The 14158-nt window shown below is 51.9% G+C and overlaps 1 protein-coding gene across 1 annotated transcript in view; it reads left to right on the top strand.

The window, feature by feature from the left end:
• The first annotated feature begins 6 nt into the window (after positions 1-6).
• Positions 7-14158, top strand: part of ehbp1 (EH domain binding protein 1) — a 138134-nt gene continuing 123982 nt past the window's right edge. The window contains exon 1 of the mRNA XM_042709615.1: positions 7-34. The gene's annotated coding sequence lies outside the window, so the exon portion shown is untranslated. The remainder of the gene's footprint in view (positions 35-14158) is intronic.

Genomic DNA, 14158 nt, shown 5'->3' with positions numbered 1-14158 from the left:
CGAGGACAAGGAGTGGACTTTTGTCATTGAAAATGTAAGTGAGCTATTTTTTTGCCAGACTCCACATGTTTATAGCTACACTGCCATCTAGTGGCAAGAAAAGTGTCAGCCTTCGCTTATGTTCTGACATATGTAGTGAAGGTTCATGTTATTCACTGTAGTTCAGTTTCTGATTGGGCTAATTTAGTTTTGTATGAGTTATTGTATGAGGCATAGCTGAATGCTGTCTCTGGGTAATCTTTTTAAGACGCACCCACATTTCTTACTCTCTGTAATTTAATGAATTGTACATGATGCTAGTTCACCATAAAGGCTATGTTTGAACTTGCATTTAACTAGCGTACCTGAATGAATTAATCAGGAATCTTCCAGTTGTTCGAGTTGACTATGTAGCCTATGGAAAAGGAGCTGTACATCACATGCATTCAAGCACGCAGGGGTTTCATACTGCCCTTTGCAGTGTTATTGGGCCCTCTAGTGGACATGAGTGGAATTACACAATTGTATGGTCCGTTTTCCACTACCTCCACTACCACTACCAATCTTTTTTTTTTTTGTAATTACTAGCAATACATGTGCAAGCTCATGCTTTGCATTCAGACTTGAGCCTGTTGCGCTCAGACTCTGTGTGGCATCTATAATGTGAATGTGTGGCTGCTATTGTCTGTCCTGATTGGCTATCCATGCAGGCAACATGAAATGACTGAATGCTGATGAGAAAATTGAATTGAGGCCCTAAATACAATGCTGGTTACCCAGGTTGTATCTGATAACTAGTTAGCCTGATAACAGACATTTAAAATCAAGAATAAGATGTTCCATACTCCATGCAACAGTGTGTGTGTGTGTGTGTGTGTGTGAGAACATATCTGTTTTTGTGTGCAGTGTCACTCCTGGACAAACAGCCCATTGTACTTCAGGTTCATTTGTGTTATTATTCCTCACGGTACAGTGGATCGCCCCTAAACTAAATCAGATACTGGCGGGTCTATGTGTTGGACTGACCCGGCTCATTGAAGCGCCTTTGTCACTGTTCTGAGGACAGTCCATGTCGTGCCGTCCCCCTTCTCTTTCACGTGACGCGTGCCCCTTGTCTTTCACGTGGCGTGTGCCCTTTCTCTCTTTCATGTGACGTGTGCCCCTTCTCTTGCCCCTGTGACGCGTGCCCCTTCTCTTTCATGTGACGCGTGCCCCTTCTCTCTTCGGCACGGAGGGCTCATACTTTAACCGTGCCCTCACACCCTTCTCTTTCACGTGACGCGTGCCCCTTCTCTTTCATGTGACGCGTGCCCCTTGTCTTTCATGTGACGCGTGCCCCTTCTCTTTCATGTGACGCGTGCCCCTTCCCTTGCCCCTGTGACGCGTGCCTCTGCTCTTTCACGTGTGACGCGTGCCCCTTCTCTTCCATGCCGTGCCCCTTGTCTTTCACGTGGCGCGTGCCCCTTCTCTTGCCCCTGTGACGCGTGCCCCTTGTCTTGCCCCTGTGACGCGTGCCCCTTCTCTTGCCCCTGTGACGCGTGCCCCTTCTCTTGCCCCTGTGACGCGTGCCCCGAGTCTGGCCGTGCCTTTGGCAGCCCCTCTGTGCCGCTGGGCTTTGGGGCTTTGTGGCCAGCGGCGTGTTCTGGGCCAGCGGCGTGTTCTGGGCCAGCGGCGTGTTCTGGGCCAGCGGCGTGTTCTGGGCCAGCGGCGTGTTCTGGGCCAGCGGCGTGTTCTGGGCCAGCGGCGTGTTCTGGGCCAGCGGCGTGTTCTGGGCCAGCGGCGTGTTCTGGGCCAGCGGCGTGTTCTGGGCCAGCGGCGTGTTCGGGGCCAGCGGCGTGTTCGGGGCTGCCAGTGATTCCGATCTCCTTCAGCGTGAGAGGCCTGGGCTGGGGACGAGCCCTCGCTCCTTCGGCACGGAGGGCTCATACTTTAACCGTGCCCTCACACTTGGCCGCATGCCTCAGATCTGATGTGCAGCAGACGCAGCAGCAACACACACACACACACACACACACACACACACACACACACACACACACGCACACGCAGCAGCAGAGCCAACTGACTAAAGATGGTCCTGTCCCGCGTCTTAATCCTCCTCCTCTCTCTCCACTCAGAAAGGCTCTTGGCTACTATCGATGGAAGACATCAGTCTTACCCAATAGCATTTTCCAGGAGTGAGTTCTACATTTCTGTTGACTGGTGTTGTAAATGAACGCCATCATTAAAGGGTATTTCATAGGTGCAGTTTGGGTATAAATGAATTGTATGTTGGTGTAGCTACTGTATCCTATAATTGCAGGGTTTGTACATCTCCCCCTCTCCTTCCTCTCTCTTTCTCCCCCTCTCTCTCTCTCTTCCCCCTCTCTTTCTCCTCTTTCTTCTCCTCTTAGTACCCTTCCCCCTTACCTGCCTCTCTCTCTCTCTCTCTCTCCCCCCTCCCTCTCTTTCTCCCTCTCTCTCCTTCCTCTTTCTCTCTCTCCCTCTCTCTCCTTCCTGTCCCCTTCACCCCTCCACTCTGCCCAGTGTTGGGGCTCTGCCCAGCTGGCTGCAGCACCCTGCAGGGCCTGACTGCCCAGCACTCAGCACACAGGCTCACTATTGTAGACACACACACACACACACACACACACCATGTGCACATCAGCACATGTACATACCAGTCCCAGCTCAGGTGATGGTTTGCTGCCTTAGTTCTCTCTCATCTAAGGTGTGTGTGTGTGTGTGTGTGTGTGTGTGTGTGTGTGGGAGGGGTTTCTTCTTGGATCAGTACCAAGGCCCGGGCTCCTGTCCAGCCCGGGATACTCCAGTCCATCTGTCTTCACAGCAGAGACGACACACATGCACACACACACTATACATACTTTTGTGCGCACACACACACACACACACACACACAGCAGCACATGCACACTCCCTATTCAGTGGTTGAGGTCATCACAAACATACAAATATAAACACACGCTCTCCGGATCTCACTGTGTCGAGACTCTCAGTGCGAGACACACACACACACACACACACACACTACCAGCGTATCAGGATAGTGGCACCTCAGACAGCCTGGCATCGATCTACTGTTAGTCACCACACACACAAACACTGCACACAAATTTAAACACATGAAGGGAACCATGCTGAAACACACTGCCTCTCACTTGCCTAATGAAACACACACTCACACACTTCGATCATGTGGATTGTGTATGAGGCCTTACTTGACTAAAAGCAGACATGGTGATTGCTGATGGACTCATTGACATCAGTGTCCCTTGTGCCGTGCCTCAGCTGACGCGGTCTCCTATTGCTTAAATGGTCGTCAGTCATCCTGGTACCCTTTGCAGGTTGTTCAAATAGGAGCAAAAGCTCAATGCCTTTATGGTGGCAGTTCAGCATACTCTGACATGACCGTCACAGACGGAAAAACACAAGTGCTCCCAGAAGGCTTTCCAGACCGTGCAAGCCGGGGAGGTGTGTGTGTGTGTGTGTGTGTGTGTGTGTGTGTGTGTGTGTGTGTGTGTGTGTGTGTGTGTGTGTGTGTGTGTGTGTGTGTGTGTGTGTGTGTGTGTGTGTGTGTGTGTGTGTGTGTCCAGACCGTGCAAGCCGGGGAGGACAAAACGGTACGCTGATGGAAAGCTGAAGTGACTCATTTCTGGGAAAGGTAGAAGGAAGGAAAAAAAAAACAAAAAAAAACACAGAAGTACTTTTCTCAGCCTTGAGAAAGTCGAGGAGGAAAAGGAGAAAATAGAGGTGGAGACAGACACACACACAGACAGAGGGAGGAGGAGGAGGAGGAGGAGGAGGAGGAGGAGGAGGAGGAGAATGCGAGAGAAAGTCCTGAATTCCTCTTGTCTCCACATACCTCTCTAATAACAAAGTGATCAAAGACATGCTTGGCATGTGACGTGCGGGCAGTGCTCGGGGGGGGGGGCGGGGGGGGGGGGCTGAAGGGGCACTTTACCCTCACACACTCAGCTGTGTCCCCCTACCCGCCATGCTCCAGAGGAGGGAACGAGGGAGCGAGAAAGAAAAGAGGAGAGGGGAAGAGAGAGGGGAAGAGAGAGAGAGAGAGAGAGAGAGAGAGAGAGAGAGAGAGAGAGAGAGAGAGAGAGAGAGAGAGAAATAAAACGGGAGGGGGGATGTGAGTGTGCGGGGGGAGGTGGAGGGGAGGAGGTGGAGGGGGCGCTCCAAGTGAGACTGACATCAAAGCTCCTTGGCCTGGCCTATTTGGCACCAGATTACAGTGCCCTGTGTGTGTGTGTGTGTGTGTGTGTGTGTGTGTGTGTGTGTGTGTGTGTGGGGGGGGGCGGGTGACTGACTGAGAGCTTACAGACTGTGTTTTTGTCTTGGGGTAATTTTCTTGAGCCATATTATCTGACTGCTGTGTTATTGTGTTTATACCACTTTTCATTTGATCAATTTCACCACTAGATCCTATTCACTCTCAGTATTAGTAGATAGAGTATTAATAAGCATAATAATAATTAGTACAAATCTGTGGAAATCAACCATTCACACCCAAGTAAACATCCTCAAACATGACTCATCATCGAGACGGCGATTAGGAACACTTCCTATGTCCTGAAGCCTTTGATAGGGACAGGATGTTGATTTAAGACACCAAATCGACCGCTTTTCTAACATTTAAAGAGATGACGTGGGACGTAAGCGAAGATGTTGTGTATTTACATGACCAGTGAAATTAAGATTTGAATCACATCCAGCATTGCGTGACCGCCTACAGCCTTGATGCTTTAAATCACCCCCCCCCCCCCCTCTCCTGTCATGACACAGCTGTCCTGAAATCAGCTGTCGCTGCCTGGTGTGGTGGGTTCAGCTGAAAGCTGCAGGTCTAGGGTCTGCCATTTCCCACTTACCTGCGCCTGACCGTGACGAATCCTCCGGCGCTCCCACTCGTGCTGCCAGCAGAGGGCAGTGTGTGACCGGCTTTGTGCCGATGACAGACGAGTGGGCTGTGTGACACCGCCAGGCTGGCCACGACGGAGGCCTCATGAGTGTGACTCGGCCTGTGTGTGTGTGTGTGTGTGTGTGTGTGTGTGTGTGTGTGTGTGCCGGCGCTGTGTCGGATGGAGTGGAGCGTGAGGTATCTGGTTCGACACCGAGCGCGGCTGAATGTGGGTGCAGTGAGGTAAGCCTCTCCTGACCCTTCATCACAGAATAGATGGAGAAGGAGCGCAAAAAAAAAAGAAGCAAAAAAGCCGCGCTGGAGGAAGAATACGCCATTGTGCGGTGGCGAGATGATGAAATTCAAGATCGGCGCTCCTAATCTCTGGCTCAACCTCAGAAATGCTAATCCTCCCTCCTCTGTAGAATTATTTGAGTGGTAGATTGTATTTTGTCATTGAAATGGCAGAGAGTCAAACGGCACCTTTTCTCCTTTTTTCCCCTCTCTCACACTCCTCCCTTTCTCCCTATTTGTGTCTCTGCCAAAACGCTGCGGCCCAAAGAATTGCATAATCAGAGACGGAGAGAGAGAGGGGGGGGGGGGGCAGAGAGAGGTTGTGACAGAAAATGATTATTCAGTCGTATCTCCAAATTGCATGCAACTCTTCCTTTCTTCCCTGGTCTTTATTCAAATACATTATCTGAAGCTTGGAAATGGTGGGGTCATATACTTAACGGCTATATTTAGTGGCATTGTGTGCCGGCCCCTTTTTGTGTCTGTGTGTGTGTGTGTGTGTGTGTGTGTGTGTGTGTGTGTGTGTGTGTGTGTGTGTGTGTGTGTGTGTGTGTGTGTGTGTGTGTGTGTGTATGTACATGTTTGTGTGTGTGTGTATATGTGTACATGTTGGTGTGTGTGTGTGTGTGTGTGTGTGTGTGTACATGTTGGTGTGGTTGCGAATGCTAGATTGGCCCGCTCGGTAGCCCCCGCGCTGGCTGTGTTGTGCGTTTGCATGTGAACCAAAGTGAAGGAAACCAGCCAAATCTGTAGCCTTCTATCGCCCCTTCTCTTCTATTCTCTTCCTTTGCTTTTTTCCTCCTCCTCCTCCTCCTCCTCCTCCTCCTCGTCCTCCTCCTCCTCCTCCTCTTCTTCTTCGTTCTTCGTCTTTGTCTATTTTTTCCCTCACCCCTCTGTTCTGAAAAGCTGAAAGCAGCAGAGGCTGGTGCCGATGTGACTGCTCTGGCTTTTGTGTGTGTGTGTGTGTGTGTGTGTGTGTGTGTGTGTCGTTTTCAAAACTATTGTCCCTGAAAGCAAGCGCTCGGCATCCACTGATACTCCCCTTGAAGGCTAACCCCCCCCCCCCCCCCCCCCACACACACACACACACACACATCCCATCTCCGCCCAACCCCTCTGTTATTCACAATCATTTTTAAATACAATGCAGTATCAGTGCATAGAGGAGCCTTTGAGAGGCAGAGACAGTGTGTCGCTTTGCCCAGTACAGCGCAGTGCAGCCCAGCCCAGCCTCGGCTCCTCTGCCTGGGTATAAATAGTGTTTGTAAGGAGCACAGCTGAACGCCTGCCAGGCCATTTGCTGCCTTGTAATGACTTCAGCATCTCCCTAATTTTTTCCCTTTTGAACCTTTTTTGAACTGGAAAATGGGAATATTGAGGTGTTGACGTGTCTCCCTCTCTCTCTCTCTCTCTCTATCTCTCTCTCTCTCTCTCTCTCTCCCTCTCTCCCTCTCTCCCTCTCTGGGTCTGTCTCTTCGGGGACGTGGATCAGTCGGGCTGTCGGTCTCGTGCTAGCGATGACCTGCTGTCACTCGTGGACCCCTTCCAAATCAATTAAAGCCATTTCCACTCCAGCTCGTCTGCTTTGTGTCCCTCGCGTGGCGCTCGCTCGCCCCCCCCCCCCCCCCCCCCCCTCCGCACGGCAACACATTACGTAGGCCAGTGGGTTACCAGCAACCCTGGAGAGAATTAGGCTACCTGGTGCATGCTCCTTAAAGCTGGGATGAAGGAGGAAATCCGGAAAGTTCTCCATTTCGGCGTGGAAGTGGTGATTAATAGTGGTGGTGATTGGGTGGGGGTGGATGGATGGGGGGGGATTGAGGCTTTGAAAGTTTTCTTTTCTTTCTTTTTCGTTTGTTCCTGTTTTCCAACCAGGGCTTTTTTGAAGGCTCAGTCCCTCTACACTATACTCTCAAATGTCTTTAAATCCACTGGTGTTGTCATTGCAGTTAAATGGTTCTGTGGTTTATTATATGGCCTGTAGCCCAATACATGAACTCATTTGACCGATTCTTTTATCCAGAGTAATGCACAGTGAGGTAGATTTGTTTGTGAAGTATAGGTTGTAAAGGTAGTAAGATTGTACCTCCTCGTAGACCAGAGGTCCAACACACACACACACACACGGACACACGGACACACGGACACACACACACAAAGCGCTCCTTGTGTCCCCATGTTCTGGTGGGGTTGGTGGCCCTGCTTGAGGATTAGACGTCCTCAACAAGCCTCTGTGTGGTTCACAGCACAGCACAGCACAGCACTCAAGTCTGGTTCAGACTGCTCACACACACACACTTACACACACACACACACACACACACACACACACACAAGCCTCTGTGTGATTCACAGCACAGCACAGCACTCAAGTCTGGTTCAGACTGCTCAATCAACGTAATGAACCACCCAAAAGAAGGGGGCAACAGATGCATGTAACCCCAACCACCACCACCACCCCCACCACCTGAACACACACACACACACACACACACACACACACACACACACACACACACACACACACACCCTAAACCCATTTTGAAGGCTAGATGGGACCAGCTGAGAAGAGTCTGGTCACCGAGAAAGAACAAGAGGATGAGAGAAAGGAGGAGGAGGAGGAGGAGGAGGAGGAGGGCAGTAAATCTCTTTAGGTGGAAGCGGTCTGGAGCCCAGAACAAGAACAAGGCCTGGGGCCCAGACGGCTCCAGATGGCCAGGGGGAGGCGGTTGGAGGCTGGGGCCCGGCAGCAGCGAGGCTGGCCGGGGCTAATCTGAACCGGGTGCTGCCTCCGCTGGTGGTGGTGCTGCTGGCGGCACGGCGGCGGCCCAGTAGCGTGGAGTGTGTGTGTGTGTGTGTGTGTGTGTGTGTGTGTGTGTGTGTGTGTGTGTGTGTGTGTTGGGCCGGGTCTGCGGCGGGGCCCTGCCGGGGAGCTACAGGCCCACACGGGTGGGTGAGGGGAGGATGGGCTGGGGCTGGGGCTGGGGCTCCGGCGGAGGTGGAGGAGGAGGAGGAGGAGGTGGTGGCAGGGGAGCGCGGGTGGTCCCTGCTGTCCAAAGCGAGCGTCACTCTAATAGGCTTACAGGCGCTAATCCCAGGCGCCGCTCCGTCACATGGCCAGTCTGCTGACCCTGTTCTGTTACACGCCTTTTTCTGCCTTTTTCTGCCTTTTCTTTCTTTTTTCACCTCGTTTCTTTTCTCCCCTCCTTTAGTTCTCGCACTCTCTATATCTCGCTCTCTTTTGTGTCTTTCTTGTTTGTAGTTGTTGTTCTTTTTTTTTTTTTTTGTCCGTTCACAAATCCCCACCACCCCCCATTTACACCTCTGAATGTGTGGCCATTTTGCCATTGGATGCGACTGTTTGGAGAGATCCATTTAAGTGTGTGTGTGTGTGTGTGTGTGTGTGTGTGTGTGTGTCTTTCAGACACTCTGTCCTGGGCATATAAGGGAGAGACACACCTTTTAGGCTTCTTTGTCAGCTGGTGGCGCCAGCATTGAGTGGCACTAGCTGGGTATAAGAGTCGAGTTTTAGGCGGAGTTCTGTCTCTGTGTCTGTCTGCCTGTCTGTCTGTCTGTCTGTCTGCCTGCCTGTCTGTCTGTCTGTCTGGTTGCCCGTCTCCTCCTCTGTCTCTGTGTCTGTCTGCCTGTCTGTCTGCCTGTCTGTCTGCCTGCCTGTCTGTCTGGTTGCCCGTCTCCTCCTCTGTCTCTGTGTCTGCCTGTCTGCCTGTCTGCCTGCCTGCCTGCCTGTCTGTCTGGTTGCCCGTCTCCTCCTCTGTCTCTGAGACTCTATGGGGAGCGCTATCTGCGTATTGTATTTTGTGGTTTCGTTCAGCTGGCCTGGCACACACCAACGCCCTGAGCTCCAGTGCCAGTTTCAGCATGGCTGCTGCTCCTACCACTGCCACTTCTGCTGCCACCGCTGCCACCTCTGCTGCCACCAGTGCCTCATAATAGCCTCCATTCTCCTCAGTCGCCCCGTGTGAGAGCCCTCAGGCTCACACGAGCACCGCTACATCCGGAACGAGGAGCAGTCGCTCCAGTCTGTCCGCTCCGCTCCGCTCCAGTCCAGTCCGAGGCGCCTCCTGACGGACAGCAGGAAGTGAAGAGGCTGAGCGTCTACTTCATCGTGTGTGTGTGTGTGTGTGTGTGTGTGTGTGTGTGTGTGTGTGTGTGTGTGTGTGTGTGTGTGTGTCTGTGGGAGAGGAGGAACGGGCCTCAGCCAGCAGGGGCAGCGTGGAGAGGGGCTCTCCTTTGTTGGATTTTGCTCTCTGGCTGATCATCTTTTGTAAGGCCTGGCCGTGTGTGTGTGTGTGTGTGTGTGTGTGAGTGAGAGAGAGTGTGTGTTTTCTCTTGTATGGACAAGGTGTCTTAGAGAGTGTTCCTGTGATTCTTCTGCCCTTTTTGTAGGTGGTGGAATACCGGGGCTATATTTCAGTGGTGTGTGTGTGTGTGTGTGTGTGTGTGTGTGTGTGTGTGTGTGTGGTTTGTGTGTGTGTATTGGCACTGCTTTGGGTTTTGTGTGGTTGTGTGTGTGTGTGTGTGCATGAATGTGGGTGCTTTGGCCCTCCCTATGCCTTGTGTTGTGTGCACATGTGTGTGCATGAATGCCTGTATGTGAGTGTTTTTGTGTGTGTGTGTGTGTGTGTGTGTGTGTGTGTTGTGGCTCGGCGATGGCGTAGGATGCTTGACCTTGTCTTTCATCTGTTCTGGAGTCTGCTGATCCCGCTGTGTTCTCGAGGCAGGGCCAGAACCACCACAGATGTCACAAGGAGACACACTCACACACACACTCACACACTCACACACACTCACACACACACACACACACACACACACACACACACACACACACACACACAGAGACCCCACCCCCCAAACCCACAGAAGCGTAGCCACAGACGCACAAAGACGACAGTCTCTCTCAAACAAACACACACGCCACGGTTAGCAGCAGACACACCCTTTGTTTAGGCTTTCACCCGGCGTGACTCAGCCGGCCTCCAAGACAAACATCCAAACACACAATTGTCACCTGCGAGTTGTTGTGTAATTCCCCCCCCCTCCGTCTGGCCGATCTGGGGCGGGCTGGCCTGGCCTGGCCTGGCGCTGGTTTCATAGGCATGTGGGCCGTGACCCCTGCCGACAGGCCGCCTCCCTGCGGTTCTGTTGGACCCATGAAGAAGAGCAGGCCCAGACCCAGGCCCAGACCCAGCAGTCTGGTCTTCTGCTCCCTGTGCAGTCTTGGCTCTTCTTCAGGAACCTGGAGGATTAAAATATCCCGTCCGCTAAAAGGAGAATCAGTGCGATCAGTGCAGTGTTGTTGATTAAACAAAAACTGTCAGAACAAGGTAACCTTAAGATTGGACGCTTGATGTGTTTCTAGCTAAATAATGTAGGCTGTGTGTGTGTGTGTGTGTGTGTGTGGTATTGTCAGTGCCCATTGGTTGGCACTGTAGCAGTTGTTTCAGTGCCAGGCTGGCATAGGGGCATGGCCCTGCTCTGACCCCTGCCAGGCACAGCCTTGGCACAGACCCCGCGCCTACTAACGAGATAGCTCTGCCTAGGCTCACCGTTGCTATGGGCACGTCAGGCCTTCCTGTCAACGCGTCTGCCCCCCCCCCCCTAAAGTAACACGTCGTCTTCCGTCTCCACGGCTGGAAACTCAAGTGCTCAAGACGTCAGGTTTCAGAGCAGAGCAGAGCCAGGGCTGACAGAGGAGCTGAACCCCACAGGTCCTGTGCTGCTGCCACACTGGCATTGCCAGCCTAGACAGACACAGAGACACAGAGACACAGAGACACAGAGACACAGAGACACAGAGACACAGAGACACAGAGAGACGTCACATGAAGCCCTGGCTGCCAGCAGGTTGTCCAGTCGTCAGAGGGATGCGCTGTTCGCTCCCAGCCGATGACCTAACCTTCCCCTTCCCCTCCTCCTCCTCCGCCTCTGTGTCTCCTGCTCCTCCACCTCCGCCCTGAGGCTGCCCTGCGGTAAGGGTGCGCCTGGCCCTGGTGTGTGTGCAGGATCAGCTGTGTTGGTACAGGATGGCACAGGATGGCACAGGACCATTAGCAGGCCTTATTAATGCTGTCTGCTTTATGCAACAGCTGCCATCTACACAGAGAGAGAATAGTATGTTAGTAAGTATGGTCGGTTTTGTCCCTGCTGCGTCTGTTTGGTCTCTGTCTCGTGCGAGCAAGACAGTTGGCCGTCCCTTTTTTTTCTTTCACCACTTCCACCCCCCCCCCCCCTCCCTCGCCTCCCCCCCCGACCCCCCCCTTTCTGTGTCTGTGTGGGGTTTAGTCTTCCCTCACAACACTCCTCTCATAACATCAGCGTGGCTGTGTTATTGTTTTGTCTTCGGTGTTGTGGCTGACATCCGCGCACGGGGAGCCGTCGGGCACGGGGCCATCTCCACCCCCCCACCCCCCTCCCCGACTCTGGGTCTGCCCTCCGCTGCCCCTCCCTGCCTCGCTCCGCTCCGCTCTCCTCTTAGCGCACGTCACCTCTCTGACCTGACCCTCCCAAACTCCCCCTGCCTCCGTGTCTCCTCACCTGTCATCCACCCCTCACCTGCCCTAATCCGCCCTCCCCTCAATATTTCTGTTTTCAGTGCGAGGGGTACAACTGCTCTGTGTGTGTGTGTGTGTGTGTGTGTGTGTGTGTGTGTTTTTAGGAGGGCGAATCTCCTCCTCTCTCTTGCGTGGTACATGACTTATCTCAATCACGCAGTTATTTATTTTGCTCTGCCGCTTCTTAAGATGGTGCCTGCCGATGGAGACAGACTTTGTGGGCCTGGAAATCTCCTCAAATCCCCATGTTTACCCACAAGCCTGACCCAGGCATGGGGTGGGGTGGGGGGGGATTGGGGATTGGTGGCGTGAGAGGGGTGGGGTTGGGCAAGACAAACCGAAAGGTAACGTTCACCTCGACCTCCAGGCATTGGATACTGGAGCCGAAGGTTCCGGTAAGTTGCGCTGAAAAGAATCGAGATGAGTCAACCCCTCGATTTTGTGTTGAGAATCTGTCGGCTGACTTGCACACATCATCTCCTAATCCTTTCAGCCCCAACACCTGTGCCCTTGTTTTACCACACAACCGACAAACAGACGTTTTAATACCAAACTGATTTTTGTGCGTCTCCGTATCTGCGCCCGTTCCGGGTAATTCCACGTTCGCGACTCGTTTGGGGGGGGGGGGAAGAAGAGGCGCAGGGTGGCAGCGGAGGAAGCGCACAGAGAGTGAGCAGACGGCACTTTATCAAGCTCCGCAGAGACTAATTCCCCTGGTTTAAGATGCTCATTGTTGCTTTAAAGATAATCTCTCCTCCCTTTTTAATCCACATTTCAGATTCTTTGACTTGTATACACCTCTAATCAGTCTCATCCCAATAATTATCTTTGTCAGGTGATTTCCTTTCTCCCTTTTTTTATTTGGTGCCGTTGTGTGAGTACAGTTATCAACAGAGGTAATAGACGACACTTAAAGCCAATATTGTACCAAAGAGGCTTTGTTGTATATAATCTTATAAATAATCCCTTTACGTAAAGCTGATTTTTGTGGATTAAAGCCCATGATATACAAATGTTAGATCTTTAACAGTGTCGTAAAGCCCTAAAACAAACCGTTTTTTTTTTTTCTTCTTCTTCTTGCCAATGAAACCTTAGGAATAGCCCAGACGCGTAAAGCCATTCCTCGTAGCGATGTGTGGAAGAGGCGAGATGATGATAAATGATCGCGTCGAACAGCATCTGAATGAAAACGCAGGGAATGAAACACTAAGGCTAAGCCACTAAAGAACAGGGAAGCTTTTCCCGGCCCGAGGGGCTTCACCTCTGCTCCTCTGCTCCGGAGGCTGGAATAGAGACCAAAGGAATACTGATGCCATGTGCAGAAAAGCCTGATTTATTCAGGGGAGAAAGAAGAGAATCAACTGAACTCTTAAACACACACAAAAACAGTCAGTATTGTCTGACCACTATTTATTCATAGTGTGTGTGTGTGTGTGTGTGTGTATGCGAGGTTATGCAATAGAGAGAATAAAGCTCATTATGAAGAGGGTGTTGACACGAGACATTATGTCTTCTCTAAAGTGTGTTTGAGAACAGTTTGACCACTTGGTCGATGTTTTGAGCCTCTGTGTGTGTGTGTGTGTGTTTGAGTGTGTGTGAGTTTGAGTGTGTGTGTGTTTTTGAGTTTGAGCGAGCGCCTGACCATGGCTTGTGGAGGTGCGAATGTGCGGGTGGTCCAATGTCGTCCCCCACCATGTCCCATCCGTGACACTGGGCCCCACCATGGGGCCAGCTTTTCAAAACATCACGCCGTGTCAGCAGTTGTGTGTGTGTGTGTGTGTGTGTGTGTGTGTGTGTGTGTGTGTGTGTAAAGGGGGGGGGGGGGGCAGGCAGGCTGTGTGTGGGTGCATAGGCACTCTTGTGTAAGACTCTCTTCCAATTACTGACATGGATTTCTGTCCATTTCATCCTCCACATAGGTGGGCCTCTAACAGGTTAGATCGCAGTAACAGACCATGCCAGCCTATAAAGAGGCTCTCCGGACCGATTAGGCCAGGTTAATCAAACACCGATATGACTTGTGCTGAAGATGCAGTTACATTTCCATCTTGTTTGTGTTTGTGTGTGTGTGTGTGTGTGTGTGTGTGTGTGTGTACACACATGTGACCTAAGGGATCTCACTAAGGTCTGGCAGAGAAACGATGAGCTCACAGCCCCTCAAACAAGGTGGACTTGAGCCTTTTAATCCAGTAGATCGATCTCCTTTTATGTCCCCGTCTGGGTTTATGCCAGTTTATAGTGATGTTATTGTCACTTTACCCAGCAAGTTGCATTTTCTGTCCAGCGATATTGCATTGGAGGAGCTTTTGGATGCTGCAATTTATTTTTCTATTAGTGTCCCCCTCAGAAGTGTGATCAGCATGGGGGCCGGCTGCCCATAGCCTGGACCAGTCTGGACAAGACA

This window comes from Clupea harengus, chromosome 13 (genome assembly GCF_900700415.2).
Source record: "Clupea harengus chromosome 13, Ch_v2.0.2, whole genome shotgun sequence".
In the NCBI taxonomy this organism is placed as follows: Eukaryota; Metazoa; Chordata; class Actinopteri; order Clupeiformes; family Clupeidae; genus Clupea; species Clupea harengus.
Note: the sequence above shows the minus strand (reverse complement) of the source record. Positions and strands in the feature narration are given on the sequence as shown.